The sequence below is a fragment of the Ambystoma mexicanum genome, chromosome 3p (assembly GCF_040938575.1).
Source record: "Ambystoma mexicanum isolate Mex_15411 chromosome 3p, UKY_AmexF1_1, whole genome shotgun sequence".
In the NCBI taxonomy this organism is placed as follows: Eukaryota; Metazoa; Chordata; class Amphibia; order Caudata; family Ambystomatidae; genus Ambystoma; species Ambystoma mexicanum.
In genome coordinates, this window is record NC_090925.1 from 1,109,358,267 (window position 1) to 1,109,372,853 (window position 14,587).

Here is a 14,587-nt window from a genome sequence, read left to right on the forward strand (position 1 = left end):
ACCAACTTTTTGATTAGAATACGAAATGTTGCATCCTTGCCCAAATAATACTGCCGACCAGGCATTAAACCATGTTTACATTGCAGGCTGCATTTAGTGTCATTAACAAACGGTGCACGCCTTCATCATTCGTGATGTCTGGTTGCAAGACCCCCTTGAGCGAGACCCGTTGCTTCACCTGATCTTGTGACCAACATGTCGCTATTTAAAAACATCTGTGGTGTTGAGGTCTGCAATCGACCAGAATGGGAGGCCAAACCTCTCATACTTTATCCTTGGGCATGACGTATTTCCTGAGAAGTCTATTCTATGCGTATTTCCTGAGAAGTCTAGTCTATGCGAAGCATGAAACGACCTGAGTGCGCATAATCTAAACAACAAAAGCCGGGTAACTGGTGTTTATCACCTTGTTGCTTTTTAACACTGGTACCTTCACATCAGACACTTGCTGACAAAGAAGGATGTATAGCTTTTCAGTGGGAATTTAGTATTTTCAGTGCTTAATTTGTACAAAACAGTGGCAGGGCTTACATATTTTCTTGCACGTCTGTGACACATTGGGACGCATAGCTCCCCGCCCACTGTTGGAAGCTCTCTACAATGTCAGTATTTTTGGATTTAAAGCTGAAACTCCCACCTGCTCATTGTGGGAATTGGATGCTCTGCACACAGGAAAAAAAAGAGCAAACGCGCTTTCCTCTCATGGTACATTGATGGACAACTGCAGGATAAATCATTACTGAGCAGAGGAACTTGGCTGCCAGTGAGCGCTGCAGAGGCGTAGACAGAGTTGCCTAACAAGTGGAGCCTGAAGTTGATGTAGTTGGGCCCACCACCGTGACATTGACATCTGTAAATAGCCATACAGTGCTGCTGAGTGGACATTTACAGATTTTGGGTGGCCCTTGCCCGCTCAGGCCCTACCCTGCCACCTCTGGTGAGCAGTGAGACTGCAGCAAGTTTTTTTTAATGTACAATGGCACTTGTGACAGACACTCCTTCAACAGTGGCCTTCCACTGACCTTGCCCTTGTCTGGGGGCTGCTGGCTGGCGACTGTCCTGTTATGGACCCGCTCTGCTGTGGCAGTGCTTCTGGTTATTTGGTTATTACAGTAGTGAAGTTGCACACATGTCATACAGGCTGAATGGAGCAGTGCACACTGTTGTTGCTTTTCATGTGACTATGATTGACTGACAGCAGGGGTGTTGTTAGGTCTTGAAAATATCTGGGGCTAAGCTAATGTCGGTACTGGCGGGACTTGGTGCTAGCTAGCCTTTTGGTTGTAGCCCCTGAGCTTCTATCTGAGGCTGCAACCAAAAGAGTCAGGGCTATAGTCCCCTCTGCCCCCCTAGCAACGCCTCTGACTGACAGTTGAAACAATGAAGTTGCCAAAACACCACTACATAATCAAACAGAGGCTGATAAAATAAGTGCCTGGGCTGAGCCCTGGCAAACACCCCCACAAATTAAGCCCTGCTATCTCATGATAATTGCCGGCTATTAACCCCCGCCTGTATTTGTTTGTATTGTAATGTGTACACCCCATGGGTGCCTCAGACAGTTCTCTGCTCTAAGCAGGGGGGGAGGGGTCCAACCATCATGTTGAAATGGGTCCCCACACATCTTCAGCCGGGCCTGCAGGCAACTCTGGGACTCTCCGGGTCGCACAAATAATTGTGTATTGGAAGCGAGCAGTATGTTATGTTAATGTGATTTATATTGCGTAGCGTTGTCATTCTTTTTCTCAGTTCTTGCGCTGTGCAGCTGGGTGCCCAGTGTATGCATTTGTTGGCAAAATGCTAAGTTGTAATTATTGAGCAGCTGGGTGCTCGGTTTCTGTAGTGAATGCATTGGGCAAACGGTGGTCCCGCGCACACTACAGGCTGCAGCGTGCGCGCTCTGCTGCATGCATACGGTTTACCTCCGGTTGCTCAGTGCCTGTATTGCAAGTATGCAGCTCAGTCTATATTCTGGGAGTCATGCTACACTGTTCAGTGAAGACTTTGGGCAACTGGGTACTCAGTGTCTGGAATGTATGTCAGCATTCCTCTTTGTACACATTAGGCACTTGGATGCTCGGTTTCTTTAGTGTAATTATTTATAAAGCGGGTGAAGTGCTTTAAGGTGGGCAGGGAACCGGGGAATACAGTCATTTTTAGGCCTTGAAATTTCCGAATGATTTTGCAAAAAATACTAGCAAACCTGGCCTGACGGCCTTACGACAAGTGCAGGTGTAAGAAAAAAGGAAGGAGCGAAGGGGGAGGAGCGGGAGAAGAACATACAGTCCTTAAGCTACCGTACTCGGCCAACGACATTTCAAATAGTGCAAGTGCGTGACAGATGGTAAGGCGATAAGGGGGGAGGAGTGGAGATGGACAAAGAGAAACACAAAACAAAAACGACTGTTGTTGGTCGTTGCATGCAAAATTTAGGCTGTGACTCAGGCACTGATCAGCTCATCCATTCTGCGAGGTTGCTCAGTGCATGAATTGGCAGTAAGGTGCTCAGTATAATGATGCTCAGTCTAGTGAAGACTTTGGGCGGCTGGGTGCTCGGTGTATGGTTTGGATGGCAGCATGCCCACTTGTGTGCATTGAGCAACTGGGCGCTGAGTTTCTTTAGTGTATGCATTGGGTAATCGGTGGTTGCAAGCACACCTCAGTCTGCTGCGTGCATACCTCAGTGACTATATTGGTAGTAGGTAGTCCATTGTACATACTGGGAAGCACGGTGCACGCTTCAGTGAAGACTTTGGGCATCTGCGTGCTCATTTAATTAGTTTGGCAGCAGAGTAGGGTATATACAATACAGAAAAGCAGTGTGCTTACTTCAGTAGAAGATTCGCCAGCACCCTTAGAAGGAAAAGAAATAAAAGTGGGGGCCTAACGAGTCACAAAACTATATTTGGGGGAACAGCATAATAAGTGCCCCAGGCAGCGTACGAAGTGCCAGTAGCGAGGTAACTTTTAAAAGGCGTGTGGCCTAAGCAGCTGAAAGTGTGCCGTAACAGATGCAGTCGTTGTTTCATCCTTGGACTGAAATGGAGCAGCATCTCCTTAAAAAGTGCATTAAATATAAAAATAATCAACAGTAAAAAAAGAAATAGCAATACTTATATATGAAAATAAAAACGGATTAATACAGATTCCAACCCCTCCTTTTCTTTAAAGAAAATGCACGAGCCTTATTTTTTTAGTTAATTTGAATCAATCATACTAACGGAAAGACTTCAATAGCGCCAAGATGCCCTTGGGTGTATGTGCGCTCAATAAGAATTGTTAACATTATAATAATCTGCTGCAAAAATCAAGCAATGTATCCTAGATCATGTTTTTCCTTCAGACTATTACAAAATGAAACCTCTCATTTCAAATGATTGAAACTGATGATGTGATTAATGGGCAAGTGCAATATTGTCACTCATCTTTATATTAACTTCTAGCTTGCGTAAATCAGGCTGGGGGGACTCGAATCTAGAGCAATTTTTGGACACTGCCAGGGCTGAGTCTACAAAAGCCCCAGACCACTTAAAGCCCTGAGCTCGTGAATCACTTCAATGCCTTCTTCGAACAGCAATATTCTCTTACCTTTCACCATTGCATTCAAACAAACCACTCAGTGCAGCTGTAGTACACCCTCCCCTTAGCAGCCGTTCACTTGGTGACACAGACTGTCGTGTTTCCTAAGGGGCCGCTGCCCTTCAGAAGCACATACTTAGAAACTGCAGCTTGGTGGCAGCTGCAAGCATTACAGACCAGTTGGGCTGCAGTGGTGCAGCTTTCTTTTTTTCCTTGCAGGGACTAGTCCTTATACCCGTCTTCCATCGTATCTTCAGATGACGCGAGTGCAGTTTCAGTCCTGGATTGCAGGGTAGAAAGAGCTCGGGCCTTGTGCACTGTATTCCTTCTGGTAGGGGCGTAGGAGACACTCAAAATCTGGGGGGACAGGGGACACATTGGGGACTTTGCTACAGAAGCAATGCAAACTGCCATGGGGCTAAATGCTGAAGCGTTAAAACCCCTAAAAACATATGTGGTGTTAGATTTATTTTAAGAATGAACACCAAATAATGGCAGTTTTCAAAACACAGATACACTTCAAATAAGTTCTAGATTTCTCATCTATGGCACAAAATGTAAAGACGATTAAACAGAATTAAAGTATGTGTGCGCTGCTAAAAGAAATGTTCAAACATTTGAAATCTAACAACGGCTTTTTAAGGTAACGCAGTTCTCTAAATCTCTTTGAAGATCTCAATGTAGTTGTAATGAGGGGGTTTGATGCTGATATATTGTTCAACTGGTGTGTTGGACTTAAATGTTTTTATAGAGGATCACAATAATTGGTTCTCTTTGATGCAAAAAAAAAAAAAAGGTAAACCTGAATATTTGCACGATGAGGAAATAAAGCTCAGAGATCTGCTTCTGCACTGCTGGACCCCTGTAACATTGGGCACAGGAGGGAGAAGCTTGTGGTTGTCTCAAAAAATCTATTTTACATTCAACAATCAAATAATCCTGTTTAGTTTTTTAAATGCACGTTTTGGAGCTATTGCTACACTTTCAGTGCTTCTATCACTGACAATATATTGGTGGAGAAAGCCCCACTGCCGGTGTCCTATCGCAATAAGGTCGCAGAGTTGGAAGGAACCCACATGTGATTTCTGTTGCATTGTGTGCCACTTCTGGGGAAGTTCAGCTGCCTCGGCCCCCAGAGCACTAACAGGACACTACTAATGGAAGCTCACTCAGAATGCTGGCGATAACACACGGTGAGCGTGAGGAGATGAACGCAGACCCATCCTCACACCATTAACATTGTCACCAACATTCTCAGGCAGCATTAAGGGTCTGGTGTGTGATGATCTGGTTATTGAGAAAACATCTTGCCTATCCATGAACAATAACCTGAGCCACAAATAGGTTGCATTTCACAATATATATTTTGCTTCCATACATTTGCACTACATAACACACTGGTTCATTTACAAGGGTATAAAGAAACGTAAATCAGAACTACAATTATATAAAATACATTCAAGATGAGAGAGGATAAACATGAAATTCCATCTAGACCGATCAGCCCCATCTCCTTGACTGCTGTTTGGCTTCCTCTCCACCATCCCTCTTTGGAAGAATAGCCACATAGTAGAAAGTGCTAATTATTTCATAGTCAACGAGCCAATTATTTCATGGTCCATGAGGATCATGAACAGTTTTTTTTTTTTTTGTGGAATTCAGTATGCAAGACACATTCTTTTGCTATTGCTTGTATTTCTTCCAGATCATGTTATCTTTATGCATATTGCACACAGCAACATAAGTCAGTCTTTTCTGAGACATTGTTGAATGCAGCAAGGGTCTTGGTCGTTACAAAGCGCTGAAGCTTCTATCGGCCTCACAGGACAACACTGGAACAGTTAAGAGGACCGGCAGTGGCTTTATCTGTGCATGGAAAGCTCTTCCAATGGGAAGAATCCTTCCAAAAAATGCCTACCCTTTCTGAGACTGAAGAATACTTGTTGATGCTGGGTAAGGTTGTTAATTGTCCAAAGAGAAGGAAATACTTGATTTCAGGGCATTTAACAATAATTTCAGTGCCTCTCACTGGTTGGTGGAAGAGTTAAATCTAAGAGAACGGGAGGTGGGGAGAGTGAAAGGGAGTAGACAGGAGGAGAGTTAGTCACAAATTAGAGTGAGAGTGGTGGCAAAAGAAGAGGGTGGAGGAGCATTTGAGAGAGGTAGAGGAGTCACAGTTACTAGGGTCGGAAGATGGCTCAGGGGCAATGCGCTGTTTTGGAAGGAAGACCACGCCGAGCAGCATAGGTTCAAAACCCAGTGCCGTGCTTAGAGGCTGGACTCCAACATGAAGCGCAATATAAGAACCCAATTCATTGTATGCATACCATTATCAGGTACTGCCTTCAATAAACCAGGTTCTTGCAACATTACCATTCAGTACCCAACACCATTGTAAAGGCTATGCACACTTAGTATACCACTGCCAATCTCCATGATTCCAATTAGGAGGCAGTGCCAGGTTTCCTGATGTGTAGATAGCACAGCAGTGAAAGAGTCCATTGCACCGAACTTGGACATCACCGGCAGCTTTCAATATGCCCACTTTGCACAGAAAGGCCGCATATCAATATGCCAAGTTATCAAAAGCCATGGTGGATTTAAATGGACCAAGTGTGATGACTCCTGCGGAGTCATCACTAAACCCCATCCTAGGATCTTCTCCTATGTGGCCAGGGGAAGGCAGCCGCTACCTGATCTAAACCCTGGAGGTGATAAAATGGTGAACGATCCCATGGGAGGAGATGGCTGTCAGGGGGAAGTAGTGAATCCTTCAGGAGAGACGCAGTATTCATGTTTTATGAGGATGGGAGTTCCATAATTCCGAAATATCTAATGGCATACTATCATTACACAAGCCCCTCTCAAGAAAATACCCAAATAACATGCTATCAAAAGTCCATTAGACAGAATAAGGTTTCTACCTTGGGAGTTCAGGAATTAAACATGACATCCTCTAATTGTCATGATTCTACCTTAAGGAGAGGTCCTCACTCCAATGTGACATTACAAACCTTTTTCAGGACACCCTCTAACAACTCCCAGCTCCAAAACAGTAAAAACTACTTAAATATCAAAGAACTAAAACCACAATGAACTTCAAGATCCATAATGCCTGTGGTACTGGGACGAAGAAGAGCCCAGAATTAATAATGATCAAAGGTGCCATTGACCAGAATGTGCAGTCTAGTTGTTGTAAAGTGAGACATTTAAAGTCAGGAATGAGTTGTAGCTGAGGAGAATGAGAAACGCAGGAGGAATAGCCGAGGCAGAGGCCGGCAGAAGCAGACCGGAGTGCTGTGAATGCTACAGAATGAAGAACGCCAGCTAATGCTGATCGACATTGCAGAGTGAGCGCAGCAGGAAGCGGCATCGGAAAGAGAGCCCAGCCGAGAGGGAGATGTGCTCCCAACCCAGTGTGTAGCGCTTCAGTATGTGAGAGGTCACAGAGAAGCAAGAGAGCTGTCGGTGCTCCAAGGAAGAGCTGTGCAGTTCACTGAAGGTACGCAGTAGCTGGTAACAGAGCGGACAGGATGCAGGAGGTCCACTGCATGAGCCGACACTGAATCCGAGATGCCACAGAAGACCAGTGAGTTGGCCTGAAGCTAAAGGTGACCCGGGGGTGCTCCGAGCAGGACAAATGAGGGAGAATAATAATTTTGAATACTGAACACACAAAAGAGGCAACCAGGGTGCAACCCCCCTTACATGGGACACCAATTGTGGGAAACTTGTTAACCGCATTGCCAACAGCCAAAAGGCTGTAAAGAAACAATACAGAGGCAACAACGGCACAACTCCCATTACATGGGATGCCAATTGGGGGACAATTGTAACCTGCATTGTCAACCGCCAAGAGGTCTTGGAGAAATAGTACAGAGGCAAAAAGGGTGCAACTCACCTTATAAGGGATACCAACTGGGGGAAACTTGTTACCCGCATTGCCAACAGCCAAGAGGCTATAAAGAAGTAGGTAAGAGGCACCCTGGAAGCAATTCTCCTTTCTTGAGTTTCCAGGTTGGGAAAACCTTAAACGCACATTTTCAAGAGTCAAGAAACTATAACAAGGGGCAGCCATTGTTCAACACTTCTCAGTGGAGATTTGTTGAAATAATATTGCCACTAAGAACAATTGTAGTTGTAGGAGCTTTCTTCCTGGCAGGTGAGTATACCAAGAAAGGGATCATAGTAGTTGGTCGTGGCAGGCAAGTATAAGATGATTTGAAGAAGTATGTTTGTGGCAAAAAGGTGTGGTGGAAAGAACATGTTTTTAGTAGAGTAGAGATAAAGACAATACATGGGGAAAAATACAGTGAACTTTGACTAGCAGCTGACTAGCTAGCTAGTAGCCATAGATAAGAGGCATAGGCAACCTTACTCATATTTGTCAAATAACTAGGTCTTGACAAGTTTTTTTTTTAAATTAGATAAAGATGTTTCTGATAGATGGTGGGAGGGAGTTCCAGAGGGCTGGTGCTGTAACACAGAACCTCACTCCACCTGCTTTTTTCGATTTGTAGTGGGGCATATGCAGGGAAATGCTGGAGCTGGATCTGAGGGCAAGACTGTGAGCTGTTTTTGAGATGCAATTGTTGAGGTATTGCGGGGTGACCCTGTGAACACAGTGGTGAGTGAGGGAGAGGGGTTCAAACTCAAGCCGAGCTTTCATAGGGAGCCAGTGTTTTGCACGTCTAGTGGCTGATATGTGATCAGAGCGCTTGAGGCCAAAGGCAGAGCGGAGAGCTTTATTCTGGAGCAGTTGTAGTTTGCTTAGATTTGGCAGAGGCTGTGCCCATCAGCAGAATTTTGCAATAGTCAAGTTTGGATAGGATTAGTGCACGAGCGAGGGTGAGGCAGTTACTGGGGATAGAAACTGTCTACTAAGTGAGAAGTTGACGAGGCTAAAGCATTAGTATGTCTAGCCATAGAAAGGTCAGCTTCAAGGTGAAGTCCAAGTGTTTTTATATTCTTCTGGACCGCAATGGGAGTACCATTGATACAGAAGGAGGCATCCAGATGCTTAAGGTGGTGTGGGGTGGTCTATGATGAGGAGCGCCATTTTCTCATCATTGAGGCAGAGATTTTGCGTAGCCATCCAGTTCTGTATTGTGCTGTAAACCTCATCGATAGTTAGAGAGTCAGAATTGTTGTCACCCGAGAGGGGCATAACGATTTGCGTATCCATCAGCAAAATAAGTGTAGATGATATTTCTGGTGTCTAGCAAATAGATCAAAAAGGGGTTTGGTGTAGATGTTGAGGGTGGGAGAGAGGCAGATGCCCTGCGGGACCCCGAATGGTGCTGGGATATCATCTCCCACTGAGTCTCCTATGATGACTCGTATAGTACAGCCACTAAGGAATGATTGGTCCCAAAGAGTGGTTTCCTCAGAGAAGTTGAAGTGATTTAGGAGATGTTGGCATTGAATGTCATGATCGACCAGGGCAAAGGCTGCTGAGAGATCTAACAGGAGCAGGATTGCTACTTTACCAGAGTCTTAGATGGCGTCCATTTGGATTTCTAAATCTAGTAGGGCTGTTTCTGTGCTCAGCTTGGGGTGTTTTTTGCAAAGATATTCCAGGGCTCGTTTATCTCTGTGAAGCAGTACCAACTCCTCTGAAAACCAGGTGTTTTTTTGCTTTGTGAGGTTTGTGGATTTGGGATTTTAATGGCACAACCTGGTCAAGAGCATGGAGCAGACCAAAGTGGTAGAGATTGGCCAGGACCTGTGCAGATTGTAGTTGCGGTGTGATGTTTGAATAGATTGAGGCCAGGGGGAATATTTAAGGTCTTTGTGCTTTAGGTTGAGCATGTTATGGACAAGAATAGGGCTAAGTGGCAAGGTGGGCGTTTTGTGGGACTTCTGTAGTGAGAGATCGAAACTACATAGGATGTGGTCGGACCATGACACGTGATCGATGGATGATATGGTGGTGTTAGCATTAGCAATGAGTATCCAGTTTAGAGTACGACCTTTAGCATGGGTAGGGGCTGAGATAAGTTGGGAAAAGCTCATGTCCCCTAGTGCGGCCGCAAGCCCAGTAGCTTTGAAGACGTTGGCAACATTAAGGCCAAGATTGAGGTCTCCTAAAATGATGCATTTGGTGAGTGATTTTTGGAGTGGCGTGATGAGTAGAGGGATGTCGAGATGAGGTTGGCTGGGGCCATTGGATTGCCTATAGATCAGGATCCAATTCACTGTGGTTTGAGGATTGGTTGTCCGCTTTAGTAGCAACATTTCATACACAGGGGTGGAAGGCAGAGGGGAGATTGTGAAGTTCAAGGAAGATTTGGTAATGAGGGCAACTCCATCTCTTGTACCAGCAAGTCGATCAGACCAATGGATAGTAGAAGTCGCAGGGCCAATGAGAGCAGGAGGCCAGAGGCGTCATGGAGCCAGGACTCGGTAATGGCCAGGATGTCCAGGTTCAGCTCAAGGAGTCATGAATTTCCCCTGCATGAGCTTCAACTTCTCTTGCATTTGGAAGAGCACACTTGAGCAGCTCGGTATTCTGGTGTGCTGGTGTGAGGTTACTGGTCTACTGGGTAGAACCGAAATCGATGTGGTGGCTGATAGAGGTGTGGTGGGGGGTTGGGCCTTGGGACAGTATGGGGGCATCCGTGGTTGGTGAGGCTAGCGGTTCTAGAGCAAAGTCTGTGTCCATGTGCTGTGCCCAGACATGGGACTGTGTGTGCATGGGTGAGGCCAGTGTGAACATTGTTAACTCTAATATCATTTGGACAAACTGTTGCATCACTTAAGGTAGTTGCTGTGCTATCCTGATTTCATTTGAAGAAGTGTGTTACACTAATAATTGTTTGACATCCTGATAAGTGTTTGTGGAAAAGACATTTACTTTACCAAATAGAAGGGCTCACTGGATGGAAAAGACCTTTTTGTGTTAACTTGAACAACACGTTGTTGAATCAGAACTTTACCAAGGATATTTCTGCACTGATCCAAGGAAAAGGAGTCCAACCCTGGTCACAAAGAGCACTTTCTAAAGGAATCCTACAATTACTAAGCCGGGTTTACTGCGCCGGGCGAAAATGCAGATTATTTTTTTTTTTGGGCCCCCCCCTTATTTCTCAGAATATATATATGCGGGGGCTGGTGTAAAGTAAGTAATTTATGTTGGGGGGTGTATGGGGGTTTGAGGGATTCTTCCCTCCGCATATATAGTCTGTGAAAAGGGGGTTGAAAAAAAGTCAGCATTTTCGGCCGGCGCAGTAAACTGGGTCGCAGTAATCACATCGATCCCCTTCTAAAACCTATGAGTTTGAACTGTTCTTTTGCTTTGATAAACTGAAGATCTCTAAATAGTCCTTGCATAATTTTGTTCTATGTATTAGTGTGAGTGTCGGAGCCTTTTTGGACACTAGGTCATTTTTCTTTAGTTTTAGTTTGCTAGGTAGGGACATCCTTGTTAGGATAGGAAAAGATAGATGTTTATCTTGCCCCTTTTCATTTAATAAATGGCAAACATTGAGAAAACGATACGTCTGTCTGTCTTGCATTACTGACTCCTCACACAAGTTAGCACAGTGAGGCCAAATTCCAGTATTTGCATTCATCACAATAAAGCAAGATAACACTATGACCAACCGCACAGTAAGCCTAGGCCTCAGTATGTCTGTTGGCCCTCCAAGACATATCCTCTAGCTGGGTGTGTGATGCAGTGGGATGAATATGTGCTGTGCTGCAGCAGAGTGAGCTGCAGGGAGATATGTGGAATGCACTGCTGGAATGTTGTGTGTGTGTGCACAGAGCATTGGGGTGAAATGCTGGGGTAAGTGTGTCTTTGTAAACTACAGTGAAGTGCTGGGGACACTTTGTGTGGCGGTGAGGTTGATTTGTGTGTACAGTACAATACTGTGGACAGTGTGTGAGCATGTGTGCAGTGAAGGACCCTATATAGGAGTGCTGGAGACGGTGTTGGCAGTGTATGCAGAAGAGGTTTGGGACTGTAAGACTGCATGCAGTTCGGGTGAGTGCAGGGCGGGAGGAAGTGTGTGAAGAGGTTTGGGCCTCTGTACATTCTTGCATTGTGTGGATGATGCGAGTGTAGAGCAGTGTTAGGGTTGTGTGCATGTGTGCACTGCAGTGGATGGGGTGAGTGTAGAGCAGTGTGGGTGTGCAGGGTGTTGTGTGACCTGTGCTTGGCAGTGGAGTGTGCAGTGGGGAGGTGTGTATGCACAGGGCAGGTGATGCAGGTGTGTCATGGAGTAGGGTGTTTGTATGGTGAGGGGCTATGTTGTTGGGTGCAGTGTGTTGGTGTATACACAATTCTGGGGAGGCTTGTGTGTGTAGATGGCTAGAGGCTTTTGTTAGCTGATGTTGGTGTTTGCAAATGTGCAGTGTTATGATTTCCCTGGTCAGTTGTGGCATGTTTATTGCCAAAGCACACTTGGGCAAATGTTGTACCTGCTTCATGCCTTATATATATAACGGATGGTGAACACATCTCAGAACACAGTTCCTTTCACATTACCTAATAAACTGAAAATAAAATCCTTTCTCAAACTCTTATAAAAGAAGTTTTGCTTTGCCAAACTTGTAGCCAAAATGAAGTATGTATATTCTAAAAAGACATTGTTTTGATTACTTCCTGACACAATCATGCAGCTTAGCACTCTTGTTAGAAACAAATGTTTCTAAAACCCACTCCATGGCACTCATTTGATCACTTTTAGTAGCATGAAAGTATGGTTGGCCCTGATGGGATGCAGCAATTTTCCCACCTACATCATGTCAATGTGGTAAATATGCAGCAAAATTGCACACGCACACATTTACTGAGCTACTTGCATGTGTTTATGAGCAAAGTAGTAAAGCTGGGTTCTGAAGGGGTTCAGTCAGTCTGGCAGGTGGCTCTGAGGCAGGTCCAGCTGAAGATGTATCCAGGCTGGTGGGGATTTTCAGCGTGATCTTTGGGAGCCCACTTTGTTTTACAACTGGTAAAACCAGTCAGAGGCTTGAGTGGGGTGTTTACTTTATAATCAAGTTGAAACAATGCAGTGAGGTGGTTAATAGTTGCATATTATCACAGGAAAGGCAGCCAGCAGGGGGCTCACACACTAAATGTCCACTGAAAAGCTATTGATTGCTTTTTGGCAGCAGGACGCTAATGATGGGAAATTCTGAATAAAAAGGCATCAAGGTGCCAAGAACATTCCTAGAGACTGCTAGAAGGAGGTGATGATCTGCAATGTGTGCGCTGTGCACAACTATTCTCCGAAATTAAAGGGTTTTGTTTCTGTTTCATAAGACTTCCAACCCAGAGCACCTGCTCCCAGCCCCCAAAGGTCCATGGCATATTTCAACAGAAAAAAAATGTAACCGCTCTGATGCCATCCCTGCTCTGGGGTGGGTTGCGCAGTCAGTAGCTCTCTCAAGTGGCAAGCAAGTAGGTCCAGCAGGGGATGGGACCAAGAAGTAGCATTTCCAGGGCTTGGGACTGAAAAGCTCCTTCAGGTCCAGGTTGGGAAACTGCAGCTCAGCCAAGACTTCTATTGTCCAGGCGGTGAATGATGTTTTACTCAAGCATCCGTCTTTTATCTGTTCTTTGATCTGTACCTGGATTGTGATTTGGAGAGGACACTTTGAGCTCCCAAACAAATGGTTAGGAAAAGTCACCTCTCTTGTTGTTAATGTGTGTTCCGGTAACAATTGTCACATCTTCATTCTGTGGCAAACTATGAAATATCATTTTTGAAACAGATTTCTGGTCAGGCCCTCAGCATGAACTGCTAACAAAGCACACTCTTAAAGTGTGAAATTTGTGTTTCCTTCTGGTACAAAAGCACAGGTCTCCTCTCCAACCCATCACATAAAAAATGACCGTTATGTGTGTAACAGAATAACAATTCTCACCTTGCTAAATCTAAATAAAGCAATTTATCAGTAAATAGGGGAAGGCCAATCTGAAATCATTTGACACTCCAAAGATACCTCCGCCTGTGCTTTTGTCACAGATCAGTGGATATGGTAAGGTCGAGGAAGGGTTACATGGCTTTTAATATTTTACAAAATTCGTCATTTCATATGAATATTAATATCTTTTTAAAATTCTGAATCAAACAAAGAAAATACTACTTAATGACTTTGTGGGCTTAACATTTTATTATTATTATAATTGGTTATTTATAACGCGCTTAATACCCAGAGGTTTCTAAGCACAGCCTCGTCTGTCGAACCTGTGGAGCTCCGCGTCGTCTTGCTTCCAAGACAAACGTGTTGCCCCTGAGCTATCCTCGCTTCTTTCCCATGGCTATCATCTATACAGCTGAACCATCGTACTAGATGTTTGCTAAAGGGATTTGAATCTGCATAAACAACAGTCTCTTCCAACATATTCACATATAAATTGGAAAGATTAGGTGACATTGACGCTCGTATTGCTGTGCCCTCCGGCTGTAAAAAGAACTGCCCGTTGAATTGGAAAAAAGTATTGGTAAGTGCTACCTCAGCAAACCATTTTATAGAGGCATTACTTACTAGATGGCCATCATTCCTTTTCAGTAGGGTCTTTTCCGCCACTTCCATGGTGGCCTGTTGTGTAATTGTTGTATAGAGGGATTGAATATCTAGACACATAAGTATGTGACTAGCTGGATTGAAAGAGGACCTTCAATTTGATTGATGGCATGTTTAGTATCCTGAACATAACTCTTCATCAGAGGAATAAAAGGTCTCAAATAAAAGTCTACAAACTTGGATAATGGTTCCAAAATGGAGCTTACTCCCGACATAGGCCTGCTTGGTGTTTTGTCTCAATATTTATGAATTGTTGGTAGCCTATAGGATACAGGCACTCTGCCATTTGCTTTGGCCAGGCGTTCTGCTTTCGGTTTACTTATTGTGTGTGTTTCAGCACAAACAAGGGATAAAATGTGATTTACTGAGTAGGGCCTTTGTCCGCTACGTTGACAGCACCATGAAATGTGCAATTCATTGATTTTCACAAATTTGACGATATCGGCTATGACCCAGAGGCCAGGAGCCTACC

General features: G+C 44.6%; 1 protein-coding gene across 7 annotated transcripts in view; it reads left to right on the forward strand.

The window, feature by feature from the left end:
• The window catches only part of FGF1 (fibroblast growth factor 1), a 524,090-nt gene that overhangs the window by 909 nt on the left and 508,594 nt on the right, over positions 1-14,587 (forward strand). The window lies entirely within an intron of this gene.